At 44.8% G+C, this 25,468-nt stretch overlaps 1 pseudogene; it reads right to left on the bottom strand.

The window, feature by feature from the left end:
* Positions 1 to 22,901: 22,901 nt before the first annotated feature.
* Positions 22,902 to 23,481, bottom strand: LOC115321736 (annotated as a pseudogene).
* Between the last annotated feature and the right edge of the window lie 1,987 nt (positions 23,482 to 25,468).

The following is a 25,468-nucleotide window of genomic DNA, read 5'->3' on the forward strand; positions in this document are numbered from 1 at the left end:
TGGGACAGAAAGTATGTCCATGTAGAATGTTACCAATGCGCTATATATAATACGTATTAATTTTTAAAATAAATATTTACATAAATAAATAAAAATATAATCATTGCTGTCACGCGGTATATGGAATCAGATGGAGCCTCTGGAGAAACTGGTCTTACAACGCAGCAAAAGTAACGTTGAGGAAAGAAGAATTCGTTACCAAAGGGACTTTCCACTTTTATTCAAAAGCCTCGGTAACCATTGGGATACTTTTAATCGTCCCTACCATCAAAGAGAACAACGGAGTTCACCGAACTTCTGTGATTTCAGAAGTGCTCCGAAAAGACGTTTACGCTCATTAATGTTAAAACTCAATCCCCAAACCGCGTCAGACACCATTTGAAAATCCACTCATGTGTCCACCAGGATGTCTGAAATGTTTTGACGTATACATAAAAAAATACTTGCTGTGTATGTGATGCCCGTCACTCTCCTAAGGGTCGTTACGTAACCTATAGGAATTCCTAAAATGTGTAAGATACCCGTTATAGCTTCTTAAGGGGACTGGTGGGTTTGTCCCATTCCTTTCCGTAAAACTCCAGCACCCATCAAAAACGTTTCAACGGCTCTGTAGGAGAGATTGCGTGACCCTTCATGACGAATTCCGTCGTGGAATCCGCTCGGCCTGTATGGCATCGGGTTGCGCCGCGAGTTTTGAAAATTGAGGAGGCGTTCTCCTGTCTCTTACTGTTTTGGCGCGACTACAGCAAAACAAAACATTCCGCTCACAAAAAAAAAAAAAAAGAACGTTTGTTTACTCTAGGTTCAGCTTTCCGGGTTTTTGCCCTTTTCCTCCTAGCACTGTTTTTCTTCACCAAGTCTTCTTTAAAATCCATTAATGGTGCCCACCAGCTTTTTTGAAATGTTTTGACATACCCTTCTAAAATGTTTGATATGTTTCAGAAGTCCGTAAGTTTTCTAAGATGACTGGTGTAACCTTTAAGAATGCCTAAAGTGTGTAAGAGAGCCGTCGTAGCCTTTTGAAAGAAGTGTGGGGCTGCCCAGTCCTTTCCGTGAAGCCACAACATCCATCAAAAACGTTTTAAAAGCCCTGAAGGAGAGACCACGTGACCCATCAGGGTATATTCTGTCGGGGAAGACGCTCGGCCGTATGAAATCGGGTTGCGCGAGCAGTTTTCGAAATTGAGGAGACGTTCCCCGGTCCCCATGTCCTGCCGCGGCTCCATCTAAGGGGAAGCGGGCCGAGAACGAAATTACCCGTTGTGGACAGGGAAGCGCAGCATTCCTTCGCCGTGCCAAGGCTAGCGCGGGCGCGGGGGATCTTCACGCGGACGGGTCGCGTTTCGCAATTACACAGAGAAGACAGGATTACGTTCGCCTCCCAACGCTGCTCGGTCGGCGCCTCGTCAATTCTGCACATGGGGCGGTCGCCCCTGGTCGCCTGCTTTGCCACGGGACACCCAGGCAGGGACAGACGGGCCTATGAGCCCACACCCGCGATTGCTTGTTTGCTTTTCCAACTACATCGCCCGATTAAAAAATGACTAAGCGGCTTCCTCGACCCATGCGTACTGAGCGGTCACGCGACCTCTACCACTAGCCCGTTAAAACAATGTTGATGAATCGTGTGGTTTCACGGATAGGATTGAGACAGGCCCCACAGGCCTCTCGAAAAGCTATGACTGGCCTCTTACTCCCTTTACGGATTTCCTAAAAGGTACGTCAGCCTCCTTAGAAAACTTTGACGGACATCTTAAACACATGAAACACCTTTGATTGGCACGTCGGAACATCTCAGAAATCCTGGTGGGCTCCATAACGGATTTTTAATTAGGTGGCGCGGCGGTCACGAGCCTATCCCGCAGCCAATTAACCAGCAGCCTCGCTCCAACTCTAATTTTTCCGACTGTGTCGAAAAAGGTAACTTTCTTTTGTCACTGAGAAAACTAGTTTTGCTTATTTTTGTAAGTTTAATTAGCTTTTAACTTTCAAAATAGTTAATAGTACTGAAAAAATAATCCTTTCCTCTATGTTCCTACGTTCAATGATGTCCGTTGCAGCGCAAATATTAAACTTGCCGCTTAATTTAGAAAAATGTAGGCTTACATGTGATTCCATTTCACAAAGCACTACTAAACAGCTCTTCGCCTTCGGATTCGCGAAATGTGAAATATTATTTCTGTAATATTAATTTGAACATCAGCTGATATCGAAACCGAAACTTTCGTTACGTCAGGCAACATTGGTCTCGTGTCGTCAGAGTCATGGCCCCGTCATGTCGAGCCACGTGGTCTTGTGACGTTCTTGGGGGCGAGGTAAAGGACACGCGACGCGGGCAGATCGCTTCGCATGGCGTGGACGGTGAAGGCCCGGGGGAGAGGGGGAAGGGGAGAAGACGAAAGAGGAGAGGGGGAGCAGAGAAACAGAGGGATAAGCGCGCAGGGCAGCGCAAACTAGCACATCCGCGTTACATCCGCGTTACGGTGAACACGTGGACGCCGTTGAGCCAACACAGGGAGGAGAAACTCATGACGTGATCGTTCAATTTCGGTCTGAGAAGTAAAAACAAACAAAACGTGAGATTGACGTAGACATGCCTCTGACGTAGTGGCTCAAATTTAACCGCTCCAACTCCGTCGTATTGACTGCGCTGACGATTGCGCCGCACGTCGCACGCTAGAGTTAGCAGATTTCGGCGACTTGGCTCATTTGAAAGTTTGCTGGCCAGTTTATTAAATATATGGACGAAATTAGATCGTAATATTTGACATGGGGTCTTCCTATATGATACTGAAGAGCGCTCCATAGGTTTCTAAATATCAAAAATGAAGTGGAGTTGCCCTTTAATATTGCAAACGAATGTCAGGTCGCTTCAGAATTTAGTGTCAGATATCATATTATTGAGATTATTGTTTTTGGCGTCCGCACAGCTTGCGATTTTTTTTCTCAAAATATTGGGCAATGAAACAAACGGGGTCGCTATGACGCCCTGAAAATATTGAAATAAATGTTGCGCGTACCTGTCACAACATATCTTCACAATAATTATAGATTCGTTGCTGGAGAAACGTTAAGACAGAACTGGGGAAGTGAAAAACGTAATCTTTCTTGCGCTACAATATGTACGTCACAAGCCAACAAGCCTTATTGTCGATTCCCCGTACAACCAACCTTGACTCGCACTTTAGACGCGGTTTGAGGGTAACACGTCGCAGGCTCACAGCAGGGTTTAACGGCTATTTCAGCAAATATTCCCACTGCACGCTCGCAAGAGTGAACAGATAACCCAGTCGACTAAAGCAACAAACAAAACTCCAATCATATTATTTGAAAGTACCCAGACAGTATCGTTTTGGTGATGGTTCCGGCCCATGAAGAGTCAAGTCGAGCACGCGGAAGCTGATTCATCAGCTCCCGCGTGCACGGGTGCATGTGTATGCAGTCATGAGCCAATTCACAGGCAAACGTGACGAAATGCGTCAATGGATTATCTGGGAATGTTTTTCGTAACCTGTCGTAGCCGCAAAGTAAAAAAAAAAAAAAAAAAAAAACATGTAAGTGGCAGCGGACAGTTGTCACTTCTGCGCGGGGGCAAGTCAGTATAAGTTTTGAAATATTCAAATGCGTCACAGTACAACACCCTTTGTATATGGTGTATATGCAATACTGAACAGGCACACATATTTATGGAATTTTTACTATCAAAAGAATGCAAATACTGAACAAAATCTATTTATGTATATTGGAATGATAGGACTGAATGACAATAAAACATGTTATGGAACCACTGAGAGCGGGGTTCGAAACGTAGAGACCTTATTTGTGTAGTTCACATATATGCATTTTTAAGAACATCTGTGTATGCTATTGCAGAATCTGAGCTCGATAAAAGGTCATATCTGCATATTCGTTTCTAAGCTTTCGACATCTAATAAAAGCACAGAAAACACCACGGGAAAGTCCTTTCTTAGATGTTCGTCTTCCTTTGCCGCGCTTGATAGATTTACCCAGAAACAAGAACTGTGTAAAACGATCCATGTTATTCTGAAGAAGAGAGGCTTGCTCTTGGAGGCACGTATTTTCTCAGTCTATAGATCTTTCTTATACGTGTGCAGATATTATAAGCTCAGCGTACCTTCCTGTGGAAATAATAGAGGTAACCGATAAAGAAGTGCACTGCTAACTAGTCGTCATCGGATATTTATCTTGTTTGACTGTATAGATATATATATAGATAGATAGATAGATAGATAGATAGATAGATAGATAGATAGTTTATTGAAGTGGGAATCGCCGAATTGTTTGTGGCGTTGTATGACTTTTCTTTGCCATGTGCGCGCTTGAGTACTTGGGCTACGCTCACTCGACCTTCACCAGTAGTGCCGGATTTCAAGCGACACGGGATTGTTCGCGCTTCGTCCGAGCGCCATTTCCATCACGCCTTCGATTGCTTGACCTCAGGCATACGGCCCAGCTACGCAAGACTCTAACCCGCTCACATTTCATCCGGGCAACGCCACTCAGCTCGTTTGCCTCACGCTGTCTTCATAACGCAGGTTTCGTAGTTCAACCGTTTGCCCCTGCTTACTTAAAATGGGCCTCATAAAAGCACTTATGTAAGAGAGGAGAAAAGCGTTGCCTTTGCGGTCCTGTCTTCGTCGGCTCCTACGTCGGCCAATGGGGCCCGTCTGCCATACAAGAAACGAAACAGTGGACATAAAATATAAATGAGAATTTTGTTCACATTTTTATTATTAATATAGTATTACATCTTATAGTATTATTAGGATTAGAAGTACTAGTCGGGTGGTAGTAGTACTAGTAGATAATTTAGATCAAGATATTTACCCGGTTGGAGATTGTACTTTAGTGGAAGTGATAAAATTAAAGTTCTTGTATATGTAAAAATGCACCAAGGGGTTTTGTTTGATTTATTTCAATGTGGCCGGAGGTAAGGAAGTAAGCTATGCCACCAACCAGCTAACGTTCCACTGCACTCACAGATAAAAACGCAGACGACGTTGCAAAGGAGCAGACGACGCTCAGATAGGGGGTCGCGATCAGCCAATCAGGGCAGGGCTTTCTGAAGTCACCGCGACCCCCTGCGCAAGAAGCAGACGAACTTGCCCTCCGCATAGCGGGTCTTTTACGTCAGGAGCCCTTTAAAATACAAAGAAGCCTAATACCATTACTTGTTTCTTGTAGTACGGTAAAAGACGTAGTACGGTACAAGCGTATGCAATTCAGCTGTATTCGTCTACAGTTTCCTAACATTGCTCGCTAAATTTAACCGTGTATAATACTTACCGACCAGCCGAGCTCACCATGAACCCTTACACGTTTTTGTTCGCGATCGCAAACTGTTCTAAGTAGGAGCTTCAGACGCGTCTAACTCAAGAACAAATGAAAATTCAAGAATGCTTTGAAGGATGCAAGAATAAAACAGTTGTACGTAATGTTAGTTTTCTAAAATGACGTATTTTTTGGCGCTAACCAGACGTCTGCTTCTATTTTATATTGTGATCAATGGGATGTTGGCTATTGTTTCCGAAAGCAAATATGTTTCTCATATTACCTTAAAGTTTTGGAAATAGGTGGGTCATCTTGCCTTTTTAGGGTGCCCAGCGAGCAACTGTATTAGTGGCTTTGTTTTAAAAAAAAATATGTTTCGAGTCACTCAAGCTCGGCTTCTCATACGACGGCCAGCAGGCGGTGCAAGTTTGCGGCTACCGCTTTACCCAAAATACTCGGGTGGTCTGCAAAGAAGCTTTTACAGCCGTCATTCATCAACCCTCACCCACTTTATATTATGTCCAAGAATGCACGTACGCCACGCTGTCTAAAACATGGATTTCCCTCTTAAAGACTCTCCATGTCACCGAAGTCTTCCATGGCCTCAGCACTGTTCAGGCCAGCATTCACAATCTGCTTTAACTAACACTCTTAACAAACATATTGCCGCCCGCAGAGCCGAGAAGGCAACGCTTGGTCTCGGTCTTCTAGAAGATTCCCGGTCATTCTCGCAGCAGACGTAACTTTCCCTCTGTTTTGTTACTCTCGAAAGTGCCAGTTCATCCTCGCCCCGAGCGCGCGACGCTCGAACCTTCTTTGCCGAACTTTCGAGATAGTGACGCACGGTAGAAGCAGCTGCCCGCGACCTTGTCGAGTCAGTCTCAGTCTCGCCCCAGCGCTCGAACCGGCTGTTACGCCGACTTCGACGCCCGCGACGCTCTGCTGTTTTTTCTGTTCCCTTTTTGTTTTGTTTAGTTTGGGCACAAGTTCGCCCCCATTAAACGTTTCAGTTTCCGCAGTTATTCTTTGTTTTCTTGCGGTACGCGGTGACGTGACCTCAATGTGTCGAACTGTGTCACGGGATACCATGACGCGGGTCACGTGATCACGTAACGGGACCACTTTACGTGAGGGAAGGTCATGTGTCACACGGTGTTACGTGGCGTTACGTCACCTGTCATCAGGATTTGAAACTGTGCCACCTTACCTGACACCATGCAATGCAGTGAGGCGACGTGACGTCAAGTTGTCAAGTCGAGGTGTCATGTGACCTTAATTGAAGTATATACATAAATTCAATTTTCCCCCATACTTAGCGGGGCTTTGGTGCAATAACAAGTAAAACATAAAAAACTCAGGAAACCTCGTTTTCTTTTCTGGTGTCCAGCCCCCTTTCCTTCTGTTTGTTTCTCTGTTTGCATTTTGAGTGTGCCTTGTTGTTTCTGGCTTATTTCCTGTTTGGCGTTCGTTCGTTTCCTCTTCACGTTTGCAGTTGGTTCAACTTTGAGCTGGAGCGTGCCCGTTCTTATTCTTGTAAATTATTCTTGCGACACGTTTTTTTTAAAAGATTAAAACATTCAATCGAGATAATAGTACAATGTTCAGAGGAATGTAACTTAGATGATGTAGCGAATACTCTCAGTCAAACGGATTTGCACGATGAAAAATAACTAACAAACGTACTTGAAAAACAGTGTTTTGAGTAGAGTTTATGGGATAGGCCGTAGTCTACATTTCACACCTACTTCGGGTATATCAAACTTTTAGACGGCAGACATAATCTTAATACGGAAAGCAGTAAATACTTATCGGCCAATATATACATTTCAGACCAGTCGCGGGATTTCCTCAAACGTGCATTTAACAGGGTAGTGCAGGTCCGCAGACCACCAACATTAATATATGCTGCGAGGCTTCAACGTGGTATTCGACCTTTTTTTCGAAAGAGCAGTTGGGGAATGCTTGGATTTCTTTCCCTTTCTCTTTTTATCTAGAAACAAAAGAAAGCTTTCCACATACCAGCGTTTTTCCTTTAAACGGGCGAGTGTTTTGTTTTGTTTATTTTGTTTTTTAGAAATATGCCTTATTCTTATTTTGAAGAAGGCTATTTTATTACGAAGTTGCGAGCCTAAAATAGGCTGCACCGGGTACAACACCAAGAACTGGGGAGCTCAATCTATACCCATGCCGTTGAGAGGCGTTAGCAGCGGAACGCACAGTTGAAGAGCGAGGACGAGAAAGAACCGTGGGGCTCTCGGTGAACACAGCAAGGAGTAAACGCACCGAACTCCACTTTAACTCAGCTCGTTTGCGTGAGACAACGCGCATAGAGTGCCAAGTTTCCTTGTGTACGGAGTTTCCGCGACAGTGATTAGATCCGCATTGCCCTGTCTTTTGAAGCGACGAGACACAATTACGGTGAGCTGAAAGGCTCACTGGCGCGAGCGAGTGCCGCTCCTATGTTTACACGGGTAACCGCTTTCGACGAAAGTAGAGACGATGCCGTCGCCACCCACGCTTAAAGTGCGCTCCCGTTTTCATACGAAGGTGCCGTGAGCTTGTCGTTTTGCTTTTAAATTGAGCCCGTTTACTAAACAGCGCTATTTCGATATTTGCTATCCACCTGAGCACCGAACAGGATACGCATGAACTCAACAGGATCGTAAGTCTTTACGATCCTGTTGATCGTAAAGCGACAACATGTGCTGCAGAGCTGAATAGAAATGGAGTAAATGTACCACCTACGGAAGATAGCAATGGACAAAATGTATTATATATAAGGACAGAACAAGGGGGTTGGTAGGGATAATTAATGTAGTTTTCATTTTTCGAGATTCATAGGCCTGCATAATGTGACATGGTAGTCAAGAAATGTGAACAGCTTTACATAAAAAAGGCTTGTGGTTCGATTACTTCGACAGGAGCGACCACAACATTTCGAGTGGCCTTCGCTAAAAAAAATGCGTTGTTTTAGTTTAATCCAGAGCTTTTTGAGAAGGCGTGAATGAAAACATTAAAAATGATGGAATTTTCTTGGATCCACGGAGCAACACGTTTTATGGTTTAAGGAATCCTGGTATACAACGTGGGCTTGGTCAATGTTGTAAAAAGTTATTGTGTAATTTTGAATGTTGAACAGTAAATTATGTTCAATTAAATGGTAAAAAAACAAATTTTGTAGAATACACCGAGCCTCTACCACCTTCTAAGGCTGTAGGCGATCGGTGGTTCTATATTACAGTGAGGAGAGGTGGACTATACACTCCGTGCGGGAACTATAGGGGGCGCTTTGAAAAACGCGCGCAGCGCCGCTAGCGGAGGAGCTGGCGTTCGACCGTGAGGCGCGTTCAGCAGCCTGCGGCGCCTTTTCGCATGCCAAGCTGTGGCGGCGGAAGCGCGCACGGACGAAACTTTTGCTTTTTGAGCCGATACATTGAGGGTGACGTTGCATGAATGCTGGGGCAGACCTAAGAAGGGCCATTTAGCTGTTCTCCTCTTCTTTTATATGGAGTTTTAGTCGTTATTCGGGGGAATTTCTCTAGTTGCGGCCAAAAAAGGATTTGGAGCAATTTTCCGAAAAGCAAGACGGCCGCCACCATAATTGCTTTGAGTGGGAAATTTATTTCGCTCGTCGCTGTAAACGTAGGACTGCTGGAACGATGATATTGGAGGCGAGTAAGGTGTCCACTAAGTTTCTGCACGAAGTGTGCCAAGTTTCATTAAGACAGCAGGTGTGAAAGTTGTTTCTAACGAATAAAGAAATAAAGCTGTACGGTATATCCAATATTGGACCCAAAATGTTGTGTTATAGCGGGCTGTGCAAAGTGCAGATTTGGGCACACAGGTGCTTGGACTTGACAGTAACATGACACAGCACTTATTATACAAAAAAAAAAGTGGCATAGGGAAACCAGGTGAAAATTTGGTTTGAAAGGCGTAACTCAATGGGAACCGGTTTTGACCATGAAAAGGCTGTCAAGAGAATAACACTGGTCGGGGGAAGTGGAGACTTTAGAGGTAGGAAGGGACTAGTGGACTGTACTTCCAATTGAAACAACTTTACGAAAGGTGGTTCCAAAGCCGAGAAAACGAAGTTGTCGGCCAACACACGGTTTGGCCGCCAAGGGCTTTTGCGGTCAGCTGTTGTGTAATAACCTGTTGTGCGAGGTGCTGATTTTCGGCCCACAGGTACTTTGACATGACCGTCACTTGGCACAACACTTATTATAGCAAAAATAGTTGGCATAGCGAAACCAGGTGGAAATTTAGTTTGGGCGGCGTAACTAAATGGGAACTGGCTTTGACCGTCAAAGGCTGTCAGAAAATACCGCTCATCGTGGGAGGTGCACACTTTACAGTTAGGAAGGGACCAATGGACGGTACTTCCAGTTCGAACCACTTTGCGATAGGTGGCTCTAAAGCCGAGAAAAAAAAAATTGTTGTCTACAGAACTCGGGGTGTCAGTGTTTCCACATCCAAAAGGAGGCTGACCAAGAAAGAAATCACACCACAAACTTCCATACTCAAACGCCGATTCTCCAGTGATTCCGAGTTTCATGGTTGTTTTCTTTAGATTTATATTTGTCACTTTTTTATCGTTCAAATCTTTCTTCATGAAGTACAGATTGCGTGCCATATTTGTCCGGAAATATCATCGACATGTACGATGGGGACGAAACTCCTTTGGAGGGCATTCCTCCAACGAAATTGGCACTGCATACCCGCGAGTGTGGGATGGCATTTCAGTTCGTCCCATCGGCGCTGACACATGTAGGCGTTACTAATACGAAAACAAACGCAGAGCGCAAAGCGACAGGGTAGAATATGTCAGCCGTGCCGACACAGTGGCAGACATGGTCGGGACACCAAATTTCTCGCGTCGTACGGCACGGCTCCATCGTTGTCGCTGTCCCACAAAACATCGGCGAGGTGAAAAACTGTGGAACTTTGTCTCCACGAGATACGACGCATAACTATTGAAGCACTTAATGACGCAGCACAGGCAGCACTTCATGCTGTGAACCCAGCGCAACAGCACCACTCCGACTTCAACGCGTACCAACGTACGCGGCGTGGTTTCGGTTTCGTTTTCTCTGGGGTGCTCACTGCCTACCTTCGGTACCGGCCGCGCGGCGGCGCGCCAGTCGCGTCGCACGGAGTGTATAGCGGGGCTTCCAAGTCTGTTCGAACCAGAGGTTTTCCAAATACGAGATGCATGGGCGCCTCTTGCATAAACCACACTTCTTTTTTTATCTTTAACAATACGATATTATTAATGCTTTTTGTACATAAACTGAATGAAAAATATGTTCTTAGGAGACTTTGATGTGCGCAGGTTCGAAAAATAACTATTGAATTGAATACCTATTGTTTTTGTGTATGCTTTCATGTATGGTGTACGTGTATGCGGAACGGCATTTTCCGCACACAAGCACACCAGTTCTTTTGAGGGCCTGCATATGTAACATACTTATGATTTGATTAAAATTATTATTATTATTATATATTATATTTTATTATTATTTATTGAGACAGGAAGCATGTCCATCCAGAACGCTACGAATGCGATATAGATACTATGTTTTAAGTTTAAAAATAAATCTTTATTTAGAAACTAAAAATTGAGTCATTGCAGTTACGAATTAACTAGAGTCAGATTGAATCTGTGCACAAATTGGTCTTACAACTCAGCAAACGAAACGTTGAGGAAAGCAAATTCGTTAACCAGGTGACTTCCTCCAGGTATTCAAAAGCGTCGGGAATCATTTGAATGCTTTCAGTCGTCCGTACCTGCACGAGGACAGACGGCATTCGCCGAACTTGTGTGATTTTGGAAGTGCTCCGAAAACACGTATATGCTCATCAATATTAAAACCCAATCCCAAAACCGTGTCGGACCCTATTGGAAATCCGTCTATGCGGCCCCTCCAGGATTTCTGAAATTTTCGACACCCCCATCGAAAATGCATGACGTGCTTGTGTTGTCCGTCAAACCCTTCTAATAGGCCTAACGTAACCTTTATGAATTCCTAAAGTGTTTAAGAAACACGTCATTGCTTCTTGATAGAACTGTTGGGTCTGTCCCCACCCTTTCTGTGAAGCCACAGCGTCCTTCAAAAACGTTTTAACGAGTCTGTAGGAGCGATGACGTGAAACTTCAGGATGTATTCCGTTAGAGAAGCCGCTCGGCCATGTAGCATCGGGTTGCGTGGCGCGTTTTGGAAATTGAGGAGACGTGTTCTTTTTCCCCTCCGTCATGGCGCGGTCCCAGCGAAAGGGAAATGAGCCGCGCTCGAAAGAACCCATTGTGGACTGGAGGTCGCTCCAGTTTCAGCATTCCTAGTTTCTGCCCTTTCCCCCTAGCACTGTTTTTATTCACAAAGTCTTCTCCCACGAGTGAGAGAGGGTGCGTGTGAAACATTTGATAGGGACGCTTTGCTTTTTGTTCGTGTTCAGTCGAAATACAGCCCTCGTCGGAAGCTGGTCGCCCTGTTTTTTTCCGTCAAAGTGAGCTAAATAAATGCACCGCGAACGAAAGCTCAGTGTCGGCTTCCCGTCCCGTGCGTGGGACCTATCTTTCTGATCAGCTGCGTGTGCGGATAGAAAATGTCTCTGAGTGCCCTGTTGCGACTCTTCGTTCGTCCGGCTTCCGAATTATGCAACGAGCGAAAAAGACGCAGGAGACGACACCGTGACTTCGCTAAAGATTTCTGAATGGTGTCAGATGTTGGTTGCGCCTTCCTGGATTCAGCTAAATATTCTACTGACAGTGTGTGTGTGATGGTGTGGTGCACTTGCTCGGTTTTCCTAGTTGAAGTACCGTACAGCGAAGGGCTTTACCCTGTGGTATTGTGAATACACTGAAATATGATTTTTTTGCGGCAAGGAATTCGGTTCTCCCTATTTCTTCTGATCGCTCTTTTCACGATCTGCTTGCTCCCGTTTTTGAGCAAAGGTTGGCTGTTATCGTATTTTTGAATTACAATATGCATGTAAAAATCAGATTGAAATAAATATTCAATAATATTTTAAACTGCATTTCTGTCCAAGGTTCACAGTTACTTGGGCGTTTAAAGGGATACTGAACCGAAATTTGGATTTTGCAAAGTAAGGCTGCAGAAGTGTTGAACGGGACGCTATGAACTCCAAAACATCACTCGTACATGGATATCTCAAACGGATGGCCGTATTTTTGGAAAAGAAGGCGCAATCAAGCGAGTTCTTTGACGTAACTGTCCTCCGAGAGAACGTGAGAATGAGGAGAAGCGGCCTCGCTTCTCTCCTCCTCGCTTCGGTTCACCAGCTTGACGGGACGTAGCGAGGAAGAGAGAGAATGGGAATCGTGACGTGCCTTGTCGCGTCGGCTACGTCGGCCGGGTGCAATCGCGCACTTCTTTTCCAAAAAGTACGGCGATCCGTTAGATATATCGCCCTATGAATGATATTTCTTGGTTTTGCAGCTTCCCGCCTATCCGCCCGGCCTTGTTTTGTGAACTCGAATTTTCGGTTCAGTATCCCTTGAAAGGGTTGACGGGCTGAGGGGGTCTAAAAGGCGGAAAGGTCTGATGGGCTGAAGGGTCTGATGGGCTGAACGTGTTTGAAGACCTAAAGTACAGCAGAGGTTTAATGAGCTGAAGGGGTTTCGAGCACTGTGAGGGGCTTAAGTGTTATATTCAAAAGGGGAGTTTCTAGTAAACGAGATATTGGTTAGAGTCGATAAAAACATTAAAGACCTGCATCTTAATCTTTAAATAAGCATGAATGTGTCCACAGCCCAAAGTACAGCTAGAAATGGGACGTAAATGATAAAGGTTATCTTGGACTTGCGAACTTTAAGCAAATGACTTCATAAAGAGAGGCGTGGGTAAGGAGGAATTTAAATTCTCTAATTTAATTTTAATTGCACATCCGGTAGTCGTTGTGTAAAAGTAAAACAATTCTACTAAAGCGAAGACTAAAAATCAATAAAAAATTAAGGTCGAACTCAAAACTGGGATAAGTGCGCATCCAAGCAAGTCACGTGCGATACAAACGAGTATTTTAGAACTACTCACGAGTGTGTAGATTTATCTAAAAAGAAACATTAAACATATTTTGTATTTCAGTAGTGAAATACATTTACGATGCATGGATTTCACAGGAATATTCTGTCAGGGTTAGGTGTCTTGTTACATTTGTTGGCAAGACTCCACTACTGAGTTTTAAGGAGAAACTTCAAAGCTATATTTTTAGAGTGAGGGTCCCGAAACTTCCAATACGTACATATTCGTAACACCTTCTACAGGAGGAAAGCCAGATGATTGTTACATCGGGCAAAAAGTTACCATAATTGAAAAAAAGCAAAGGCAAACGTTTACTGCAAATAAAAAAAAACAAACATTTGCAATATTGGGCGCAAACTGTGTTTTGTTTTGAATAGGTTCTGCACAGAATAAAGTGCTTCAGTGCAGACACGTTCGGTGTTTGTTTTTTCTTTGTCCTCGCTATGGCTCTCTTTACGTTACGTTAAAAAAATCGAATTAAAGCTCTGTTAGGTTGGAGGCGTTGAATGACTGAATTTTCATATTGCAATCGCTTGGTACGGCTTTCAAACTCGTGCAGTTCTTGGAATATTCGACATCCTCTTCATATTTCCTCTAAGGAAAAAAACCCAAAAGTAATAAAAGGAGCCTCGAACTCTCGCATTATTTTTACTTTGTTGAGAATGATGAAAGATATGCATCCAATTAGTCTAAGAACTGCCTTAAAAAGTAACGAAGAGAGACGGTGGGATGTTTAGAAGGTTGCGTGAACGCGCAACTTTCTTGAGCCGGAAGAAGGTAAACCCTCGGTTGTGTTTTTTTGCTTTTATAGATTAAAGCCATTACTGCACTGTATAGGGTCTCTTTCCCCAGACATTGACGCAAACATGTTTCGGAGTAATTCAGAAGCAAACGATTATTCGTGTGTCATTGAATGAGACAACTATGATAACAGGGGCCCTGCTGTGCATGAGTGCATGAAAGGCATTTCATGCGATGCTTGAATCCTGCTAGCAAGTCATTTAAATATAGAGCGCGCTGCGCGGAGGAGAGGGGGAGGGTTGTTTTGACATCAGCTGTTATTTTCACTAACCTCCTACAAAAGACGTCTTATTAAAAAAAAAAGGAAAGCGCGCATGTAGAGTGTTATGCGTTTCAATATAATAGGCTCTCATTTACGGACGAAGTTGCTGAAAATGTATTGCAACATATGAATTCGATAATAAAAAAGATCGTTAGACACAACATTAACACTCAGATGTTGCCTGAAGTTAAAACACACGTTTTCAATGTGGTGATGGTCTTGAGAGCAAAGAGTTCGAGGTTGAAATACCAAGCACCTTGTGTTGGAGGGACGTCTTGACACGCTTAAATGGTGTACGAAGTAACATCGCTCATAATTTTTTTTGCAAAGACTACAGTGCTTGCGGTTGTTAAAACTAATAGGGGAAACGTGCTTAGAGTCGGACATATATTTTGACGGAAGAAGGAGCAGCTTGGCTAAAAAAACATGATAACGTTAACAAAGTGTCCATTTCCTTGTCATGATTACCTCTAGAGTCAGTTTACATTTTCTTTGCGTATACTAATCTGTACGAAATTTTACCAGTTGTCCTAGCCACGACTGACAGGAATGAGCTGGGAAGTGAAATAACTCACACCGGAGACGACCTCTTTGAGTTACTGTTGCGTAATTCTTAACGACTCGCCGCTTGTAACGTGTGTATCCCTCGGTTAACAACCTCGCTTTGTTGCTATTTACGTGGGTAAATGTAAGTATTTCTTGTGGACTTCGAATCATGTTTGTATTGGTTTCAATCAATTGTTAATCGTTTAGTTCTTACACTAGAGGTAACTGAATAAATAAGAAGGGGTAAATAAATAAATATCTTTCTGATCGACGTTGCAGCGCACTCAAAATCTGTCACTCGAGCTTTTATGCACACAAAAGGAGCAAAACATCGACCAACATGAACAACCGACTCGCCCGATTCGAGGTTCTAACAAATATCTCGCAACAATATCCGAAGGTCTTGCGCCAAGTCCTATTCCTTATTCATTACCCTGCAACAAGTCCGAAAAGAGCGAGAAGGTAGAGCAGTTGCTCGTGTCTCCTTGCGAGGTCGACTTCGCTTCCAATGTCAAGTCTGTGGTCTGCCACAGATGGTTACACATTCCGTCCCCGGCTTTTCTTTCGACTTAGATGACGATGCTGCACGCTTCACAAGAGGTTTAGTTCCAGGTTCAATTCCCGACGACAAAGGTGCAGACATCCTGAATCAAAGCGGGAAGAAGGGAAGCGGACCTTCGGCACAGCGTTCGCATTAAGCCTTCAAAATAGTTTATATAAAGCCCGTTCTAAGCTCTGCCATTCTTGGGGAGAAATTAGATTTTTATGCTTATGCGTCTTTTGAGCTCCTACCTCTCGAAATTGCATGGGAGATATTCGTAAATCCGTGGGTAGGCGTAGTCCTTTAAAATGTTTCAGATCTTTTGAACGACGTATTTGCAACTTCAACGGCGTGCGTACAGTCCTTTTCCTCTGCTTTACATTTCGGATCGCAGGCCGCGCGAGGTTTCGCTACACACTTTAGAGAGCCAAGATAGAAGAGGGGGGCCCGTCTCAAAACATGGGGAGCGTTTGCAAAATAATGGCGGACGCCTCTTTCGGAGATTAGTGGTAACTGCGGAGGCGCTGCGTTTTCGCGTGGCGAAGGGGAAAGCAGGTGGAAAGGCGCAGACGTTGCAGACGATCAGCAATTTCAGAACGTCCTCGCAGCGCGCATTGCAGACGCGGCCCATAAATCCCACAGCCCCAATCGAGCACCGTTGAATGTCTTTGTAATACAGTGTGTGTCTTTTTGTGTGTGATTGATATTGCGTTGTAAACCTTAGAAGTGTAATACTGGCTCTCCGCACACTTTGCTCGGAAGTAGCGGCGGTAGCCTCCCCGCTTCTCTCCTTCACCTCCGCTCCGGTGGGTGTCGTTGCTTACTCAGGAATTGCGAAGAGGTAGCTGAAATTAAATGCGAATGTTTGCCTCGAATTCGTCGGTGGTCGCGGTGTCTTATTTATAAATCTATATACGGTAATGCGCTTAAGTTCATCTAAGAATATGGAATGATGGTGCGACCGGTCTATGCGCAGCCTCCAGATTAATATGTACGCATTACACAGCAGCACTACACTGTTAGCATATGGACGCGGCATCGGCGTTTTACCGCATTTACAATCGTGACATCCCCTTCCGATTCGCAACCCGTGTTATGTGAAGCACAAATTCGTCTGCTTTTTTTTTTTGCAGGGGTTGTGGGGACGTCAGAACGCCGAGCTCTGATTGGTTCACAATGAAGGACAATGGATAGACCTCAAAGAACGCTGCCCTGAGGTCTATGTTTTATTCATCAATCAGAGCCAATCAGAGGTTGGCATTTTCACGCAACCACAACCCATGCAAAATAAGTAGACAACTTTGCGCTCCGTATAGGAGTTACTCGAAAAAAAAGTAACGAAATACGTTACCCGCATACTTGTGCCCGTTACTTCAAAAATGTAATGGATTACAATTACAAGCTACCGAGCCCCAAATGTAATGGAATACCGTTACAAATCACTTTCGCTAAAAAGTAACGGATTACATTACTCGATACGTTGCAAATTACTTTCACGTTACGTTTTCAATATGCTTGTCAAAAAAACAAAAAAAACAACAACAATAGAAGCAGTTTTGATGTTTTCAAAAATGTTCTGCAACACTACTTTCCGTTTGTTATACACCCGAGTCATGGTAGTCCTTGTAAACATTAATTTTTTTACTTGAAAGAAGATTGTAGGTGCAAGGTTTGCCTGTAAGCTGACAAGGCAGCGAAAGCTGCAACCAGAACCGCAACCCCGCTAGCTTACAGCGACCGGAAACGATCCCTGGAATTTTGCTGACAGAGGTAGCGGTGCGCATGCTCAGTAGCAGCATCTACCTCCGCTAGGAGCTGCGGAGGATGGGAACCGATCTACGAAAGCTCCCACTGAAAAGGGGCCTTTCAAGTGGTGTTAAAGTCATAAACAATTAAAGAGAAAGAGGTTTTTCAGAAGAAAAAGAAAATGACGGAAGGCGATGGAAAAAGGCTAAGTACTCGACATTGCCTTATTAGTCTTTGTTTTTCAGATAGTATTTTCACGTCTCTCTAGTGGTTCTGGTGAGCGGTCAGGCTAAATTTTTGTTTGTTTGTTATTCTTCTCTTTACGATGGTTTCTATTTAAATTTGTTGAACTTGATGTCTTTATGCCTCTCAATTACCTGCTGATAATGCTCCAGTTTCTTTATTATGCTCGTACTAAAAAAAGTAATGAGTAATTAAAGTAATCCGTTACCAATATTTTGAAACCCAATCAGATCACAAATTACTGCCGCAAAAAGTAACGTGGAAATTACAAAACTATTTAAAAGTAACGGATTACAAGTAATCCGTTACATGTAACGGATTACTTCCCAAGTAATATAGGAACACGTTACCGACCTGCGCTACCTCAAAATAAAAGAAACGCGTTACCGCTACAGTTAACGATAAAATTAAATTACCGTTGCTTTTGTGTTATGCTTATTTATAAATTAACGATAACGGCGTTTTTTTGTTTTTTGTTTTGTTTTTTCGACAGCGTTTTTGGGCGTAGGGACAAAGGGTGTTGAAGTTTTTTTTTTTTGCTAAAGTGGAACTTTTTGCGCGAGGAAAGGACAGGCAAAATGTTGATGCGGGATGAGTACAATATATACTTGACGTCTCGGCGCCAATGCTTAGTTTTAGCATGAGTCTAGACGCAGCTGACGCTACGAGCTAAAGGGACCAATCCAGCAACGTCAAAAGCGCAAGTCACTGGAACTTTTTTTATTCAGGGTTAGTTCAGCGATGAAAGAACACGTACGGAAACATGAGGAACACCATGATGTTGCCGTCCTGACGCTGTCTCATTTGGTCCCATCAACTTGTAGCGTCATCTGCATCTGTGACGTAGCGTAAAACGCAGTGTAGAAACACGAAACAAATGTAGGTGTGCATTTTTTTCGGTCTTTGCTAGAAGAACTAACAAGTAACGTAACTACGTTACCCGTTACTCAAAAAAAGTAGCGGAAGTACGTTATGAAAAACTATTCTGGGAATGTATCGAATTGGTTATCACGTTAGCGAAAAAGTAACGCGTTACCGGTAACGCAGTTACCTTACTTACGTAAGCGAACGCACAAGTTCGACGAGCGCCGTGATGGTTTATTTTTGGCGCTGCTTGATTTACTCGATCGGATCGTAATAGCGGATACTATTTCTTTGCTGAGGGCAAGGATATACTCATCGATCCACCGTTACCTTGTGCTCGGCGTACGTGAGTGGACTACGACACTTAGAAAAGACACCAAAGAAACAGGTGCCTATCATAGAGGAAAACGAAGCTGCTGATCCTCGTTTGTAAACAACCAACTCTGAAGAAAACGAAGGAACTGCACCTGGTTTGGGAACTAACCGCCGTAAAAACCAAAGATACTGCCCTACATTTACCGCAGAAGAAGAAAAAGAAGCCGCTTCTCTTTTAAATAGCCCCCCTGAAGAATGTGCCGAGCCGGCACCGAAGCGGTGGGACCCTACGATCTTTTAGGAGTTGGTTGGCGTTTGCGCTTTATGAATTTTAGTGCTCTTTTTTTTTTTTACATATGCCAGTAAAAGGAGCTGTCCTCACCAGAACATCGAAGCTGCTCATGAGACAGCATAAAGAAACCATTACGTAAAATCACGTTTTAGTTTTAATTTAACTTTGAGTTCGGAAACCTATCCTCTCGATGTTATTTTTTCTCCTGTATACTCTTTTTTTGTGGCATTGACCCTTTCCTTTTTATTATTATCCCGCACACTACAAAGCACCCCAAAGTTATTTAAATAAGTTAATATAGCTCGATTATTTCATCATACTGTGTTTTTAAATGTACTTCCCCTCCTTGTTAAGTTCGCCAGAATATGGTTTGTGGTATGTTCTAAATATTGATTCTTGCGAACGAAAGAAAACAATCTATTTATTTGGCGTTTCAGAACTTTCTTTTACGTCTACCTTTTTGATAGAGCACAATACGAGTGGAAGTAGTTCCAGCCAAATTTAGGCTGCTGCCACTGACAGCCGCCTGCGGCAATTTCTGTTTTTTTACGCCCCGCAAAGGTAAACGAGCTCTGACAGAACGGCCTGTGCATTTGGGTGTCGTAAGGAGAACTCAGTGGAATAGCTCGCGCTTCAGGATATTGAGAAAAGGGAGAAAATCTTTTCAGCGCCGTTAAGTCGACGAAACCGAGAGCGGCATTACGTTTGGAACCAACTCTGGCTTATTCTTTTTTTGTCTTGTTTTTGTTACCCATGATTTGAAATTGCAATAAACGGGCGGATACAGTTAGCAAGCGTCAAAAGGAGACGACTTCTGTTTCCGTTGGGTATCAAAAACAAGAATATCAGGCAAATTACAAAAGAAAAGTAAATAAAAAAGGTGACTGCAGGGTCATTTGAGTCTACGGCATAAATTTCACAAAAAGAATTTTCCAATGCAGTTTTTCGTTGTCTCGTGACGCTCACACGAAGAGATAAGATACACAAACAGACACACACGCACGCACGCACAGGCACAAGCACACGCGCAAACACACACACACGCACGCACGCACCTATAGGCATATTATGCATGTAATTCAATTTACTTCAATCCCGCATATATCAAGAAGCCGCCGCATGCTACTAGTGGAATGATACTCAAATAACTTAAAAAGAAAGAAAAAAACAGGAGTCAGAAGCTCGTGATACTCATTGTGAAGCGGTAGATTTTGTTTGGTCTTCAAAGCAAAGACGATCTGTAGTTACAACATTAAAACGAGCGTGTTGGTAAATATACTTAAACAACTGGAAAGAATAAACACAAATTCGGTTGTTTATGTAGTTATAGACCTCACTTTTTATCATATAAAGAAAACGCTTCCGATGATCTTGTCGGTGCACTGAAATTAGTTTAACACTGCATAATTACCAATTGTATTACAGTTTGATTTATCTTACTTTTCAGTGCTGAGTTTTCCAATTTCGACCTTACAGCACGCTAGGGAAAGGCCTAGCTTGCCACAAGCACGGCAATCCTTGGGGCCCACCTTGTGCCTACTACAGTTTTACTCCGAGGCGTTAGTGAGTGCCAAGGTACTGTTTTCTGGCGCTGCTACGACTTTTTGCTCGCTTTCTTTTATAATTGCCAAATTGCGAAACGTAGGCCAAAGATGCCACACATGAACCAAATAACCAGCAGTGAAGCCTAAATCGGGCACATCCTTGGGAATAACGGTCCAAAGTTTCCACATAAAAACCGAACAGCCAGACATGATGCAAAACCCTGGCGCTTTCTTGGCGATTTAAACCCAAAAGATTGCAGACGACAGCCGAACTTCCAGCAGTGTAGCCAAACTATTGCCCTTGTTTGGCTAATTAGGGCCAAGACGGGTCAAAGAATATCAAGTTAAGGTATACCTTGTCTTCTTCGGGCTTTTCAAGAACGTAAATTTCTAGAGAAGTTTAAATTTCGCTCGAAGGACCGAGGACTTTGAGAACCTATTTTAATCGAAGGTTGGTTAAGGCTAACCTAGGAAGCGATAGGTTGTGTATTTCGTGTTTTACTTGAAATAATCAATCCCCAACACCGTTACACTGGTACAGAGTGTTTACGCAAGCATGATATTACCGTTTTAGTTTGTTACATTTTCCATGCAAAAGATTTATAAAATGACGAATCATGACGTCGACGTGTGGTTCGCATGCAAGCGTACAACAGTACACTTGTCAGTTTGAGCAGTTCTTATTTGCAAACTGTGTTGGAATCTCTACATATTCGTTAATATGTGAAAAACGTACTAACAGTTTATTTTTATTGAAAAAAATCAATATAAACAAACAAAAGAAAGACTAGATCAGCTTTTACTTTGCGCAAGAATATGAAATAATGTTAAATTGTTTCAAAGATCCAACGAACCTTCAGCAGAAAAAAATATTCTCAGATGAAACATTTCATACAACAACATACCAGCCGAAATAGCTAGTTAACATATTCTATTCTTTATGAAGGCACAAATAGTAATGGTTCATATCTGTATAGACCGGCACGCTGGGTACAAACAAACCCGCGTTTGCCCACACCAGGTGTGGGTGCTGCGAGTGCGCAGAAACCGAATTTGTGCGAAGCGTCCGCTCATACGCTGTGCCGTCGACAGTGCCACCGCAGCTGCGTGACGTCAGGGACGCGTGTTCGTCTATAAAACTAAACATCAGTATTACGTTTTTGCTGCGATAGCTACTGGCACACTTCGCGGTTTTCGCGCCGTCGACCGCGCTCCATATTGACGCGGGCCACTTTCGGCCCTCCGCCAAGTAATTCCACACTGACGTTACGCCGCAGTCGTCACGCCGCGCCTCAAATCACCCGTTACCTGGCGTCAGCTGACACCATCACGTGGCATTATCATGTCAAGTCACGTTGCACAGTAAAGCCACGCCACTTTATGACGTCAGGTGATACCATGAGTCACGTGATGTCGTGATGTCACGTGACATGACGTCGTCACGTCACGCCATGAAGGCACGCAGAAACAAACATGAAGCTACTAATGATGGAAAGAATAAAAACAAAAGCGTTTTCGCTAATTATGCCAAAAAGGTTCTCGGGCAACAAAACTAAACAGGCTAGGTAGGTGTTAAACCGTCAAAACCACGGGCGTGATCAAATGGAAACTTGGGCGAGTTGGTGATTCATATTCTAAGGTTTACAGCGCAAGACCAATCACACACAGCGACATACAAAAGGGCAAACACACGCGTTGAATTACAAGTCGTTTTGTATTCTGTTACTTCTTTGTTCTCGTCATTGGGTTGACTTTCCCAATCTCCATGACCAGCACAATAGCATGAATACAAGAAACACTACTAAATAGTGGCGAATAGCGTGTACGACTCGGCACCCGGGGCGCACAGGCCGACTTCGATGTCGAGGTTCTCCACGGCGGACTGTATGATGTCGGCCAAGGTGGCTCCCATGGTGGTCACGTGAGTCTTAAGCTTTTCGAAGATGAACGGAGGACCGTACGGTGGTAGTGGGACTCCGAACGGTATCTGGCGTGCGGTCCAAAGGATCTTTGAAAGGGCGCGAATCGGTGAGCTTGGGGTGGCGCGTCGGCTGGCGGGAAGGATAGTGGAAGCAGACTCTGGCTTTGAGCACTCTGAGCTTCGACTGAAAAGTGTTGACTCTCGACACCTGCGCTGGAAGGGGAGACGTTCACTGTGGTCCTGGAGTTAACGTCTACTCGGATGCGCGATCCACTCATGTCTACGGTGTTGGCAGAGATGTGCTTGGCTGCTCGAGAAGGACTCTGCCGGCCGCTCCTTTCCCTGCGGCTCTGTAGCAACTGTTCCTGTCCGCTGGGATCCGCACTCCCGGAGTCCTCGGAATCCTGTGATCTGAGCACGTCCGGTTTCCTATACCGCGTTCGGGGCCGTTGGCTTGCTTTATGAGGCAGGAGGGAGGCGGAAAGAGGCGGATTAAAGCTCGTCAAGGATGACACCTTCATGTGCGTGTGCTGCCTGGTCAGGTGCCTTAAGCCTCTCGGAGCACGATCTCGACACGACGATGAGCGCCGCCTCGACGTCGGCGGTTGTTAGCGGCCGACTTGCTGCCGATGCATTGTTCTCTAGTCGTTGGCGACGCTCGGTGTGGAGGGCCCCGTGTAGATAACTCTCCCCCCCCTCCTCCCCCTATCATGGGCACCTGGTACAGGGCGCATAACCCGGCATGCTCCTCGTCGACGTAGGTCGACGGTGTGCCCTCTGCACACCGCTCATTCAGGGTGCGTCCGTGGAATGGTGCTGGGGCGTCGGTCGGCGCCAGTCTTTGTGGGACCTGTGGCTGTCGGTCCGAGCGCAGGCGGAAAGCGAACGCCCCGAGGCTGTGATGCTCCATGATGCACCACGTCGCAGCCTCATGGGTTCGGGGGCGTCGCCATGGGTGCTGAGGCGGCGGCCGATGGCCAAGACTGCGGCTGCCGGGGGAGCGCGACCGATGGTAAGAGGACCGCCGCGGGGTTGAGTGGCGTGGCCGTGATCACGGTCGGTCTGGCGACATGGCTGCCGATAGTCGAGGTCAAGAGGAGGCACAACTAGACAAGATGGAGACGACGTTACTGAACTCTCAACACTCTTCGCCACGTTCAATAAAGGGTTGGAAGTCATCGATGTTAACAGGTCCGACGCGTGCGCCGGTGATGGGGAACCGTATTCGATATGCGAGGCGTGTAATTCGCCTTTCGACCACGAATGGCCCGTCCCATCGTTTGGCGACTGAAGCGGAAATTCCTTGGCTGGCGTTACTGAGTTGGTGAGTGCGTCGGAGAACTGGATCTCCGGCAGAAAATTTGACATTTCTCCGGCCTTTATTATATTGGGTTCGTTGTCGTGATTGGGCTAGTTCGATATTCCCCCGGTCCATTTTCACTGTATTTCGGATATTATCGCAGAGTCTTTGCGCAAACCTTGAGTGTGATCGTCACGGGCGAGCATCTAGCGCAAGCTCTATGTTGTTTTCCATGGGTACTCTGAGCTCCCGCCCAAAATGCAATTGTGCCGGTGTCAATCCCGTGGTTCGGTTTTCTGTGGTATGGGTAGCAAAGGCCATCTCTGGGATATAAGAGTCCCAGTCGCGGTGTTCGTTTGTTTCCAAAATTAGCATTGCCCGGAGGTTGCGATTTACTCTCTCAGTGATATTGGCCTGGGGGTGATAAGGGGAAGTACAATTATGTTGGATACCGAGAATCTCACAACAATTTTCAAATACAGTGCTGGTGTAGTAGGTGGCCTGGTCTGTTAAAAGGACAACAGGATACCCAAACCGGGAAAATGTTTCTCGAAGTTTGTCCCATATCATCTTGGGCGTAAGTTGACGCAGGGGATGAAGGTCGATCCACTTGGAGAAGTGGTCAGTGACCACAAGGAGGTACCTGTTGCCTTGTGGGCTGTGTGGAAATGTGACCATGATAGCACACGCAACAATTTCCCAAGGACGATGACTCTGAACCGTCTGCATGAAACCCAGGGGCTTCCCGCCTCGGGGTTTTGCTGTCTGGCATTGAGGACAGCTGCGGGCATAACGCAAGACAACGCGATTCATTCGAGGCCAGGGTGCCATTCGGCAGACCTTTTGGTAGGTTTTTTTTTTTCCATCACTGTGACCTGCCAGGACAGCCCTATTGAAAAATATTTTTTACCGGAATGTCATTTCCAGTAAAAGTCTATTTTACTAGATTATGGGACTGTTTTCACTTCCAGTAAAGCCGTAATTTACCGGAATGTCGGCGGATTTTTTACTGGAATGTCACCGGTTGTTTCACAGGAATGTCACCGGATGTTCACCGGAATGGCACCAGATATTTTATAAGAATGTCACTAGATTTTCACCGGAAGTTTATTTCCAGTGAAAATGTATTTTACTGGATTATGGGACTCTTTTCACTTCCAGTAAAGCCACAATTTACCAGAAAATCACCAGATTAGCCGGAATTTACCGTGTTTTTTCTTTCTTTTTTCGGACGTCAACGAAAGGCACTTAGGAGGAAGCCTGTGAACCGTGGTTGGCTATGTTTAGCAGATGCTGGACGATTCGGTAACAATTAAAGTGATTAGTCTATACAGGCCTTAAGGTTCTATGTATTTATTTAACAGGGTCGATACCAGTGAAGCAATTTGCACAGCTGTAGATAAAAGCATTCAGACCAAATAGGAACAACCAAGTTCTTTGCCGCAAAAGATATCTTTCAAGGTACTCACAATGTCGCTGGGTAAATTCCTAGACGCACGGTAGTTCAACTAATAAAACCGCGGAGGTGCACCACACGGACACACACACGTATGCTGTCAGCAGCACGTTTAGCGAAAACCACGAACTCGCGGAGCGAACATCCGCCGCTGTTGAGAAATCCCGGGCACACTCACGATGTCGCCCCTGATGCCGTCGCCGCGGGTGCACCAGGCGTGTACGCTTAGCGAAAACCACGAACGCGCGGAGCGAACATCCGCCGCTGTTTTGAAATCCCGGGCACACTCACGATGTCGTCCCT

The sequence above is a fragment of the Ixodes scapularis genome, unplaced genomic scaffold, assembly GCF_016920785.2.
Source record: "Ixodes scapularis isolate PalLabHiFi unplaced genomic scaffold, ASM1692078v2 PGA_scaffold5__190_contigs__length_132052651, whole genome shotgun sequence".
Lineage (NCBI taxonomy): Eukaryota > Metazoa > Arthropoda > Arachnida > Ixodida > Ixodidae > Ixodes > Ixodes scapularis.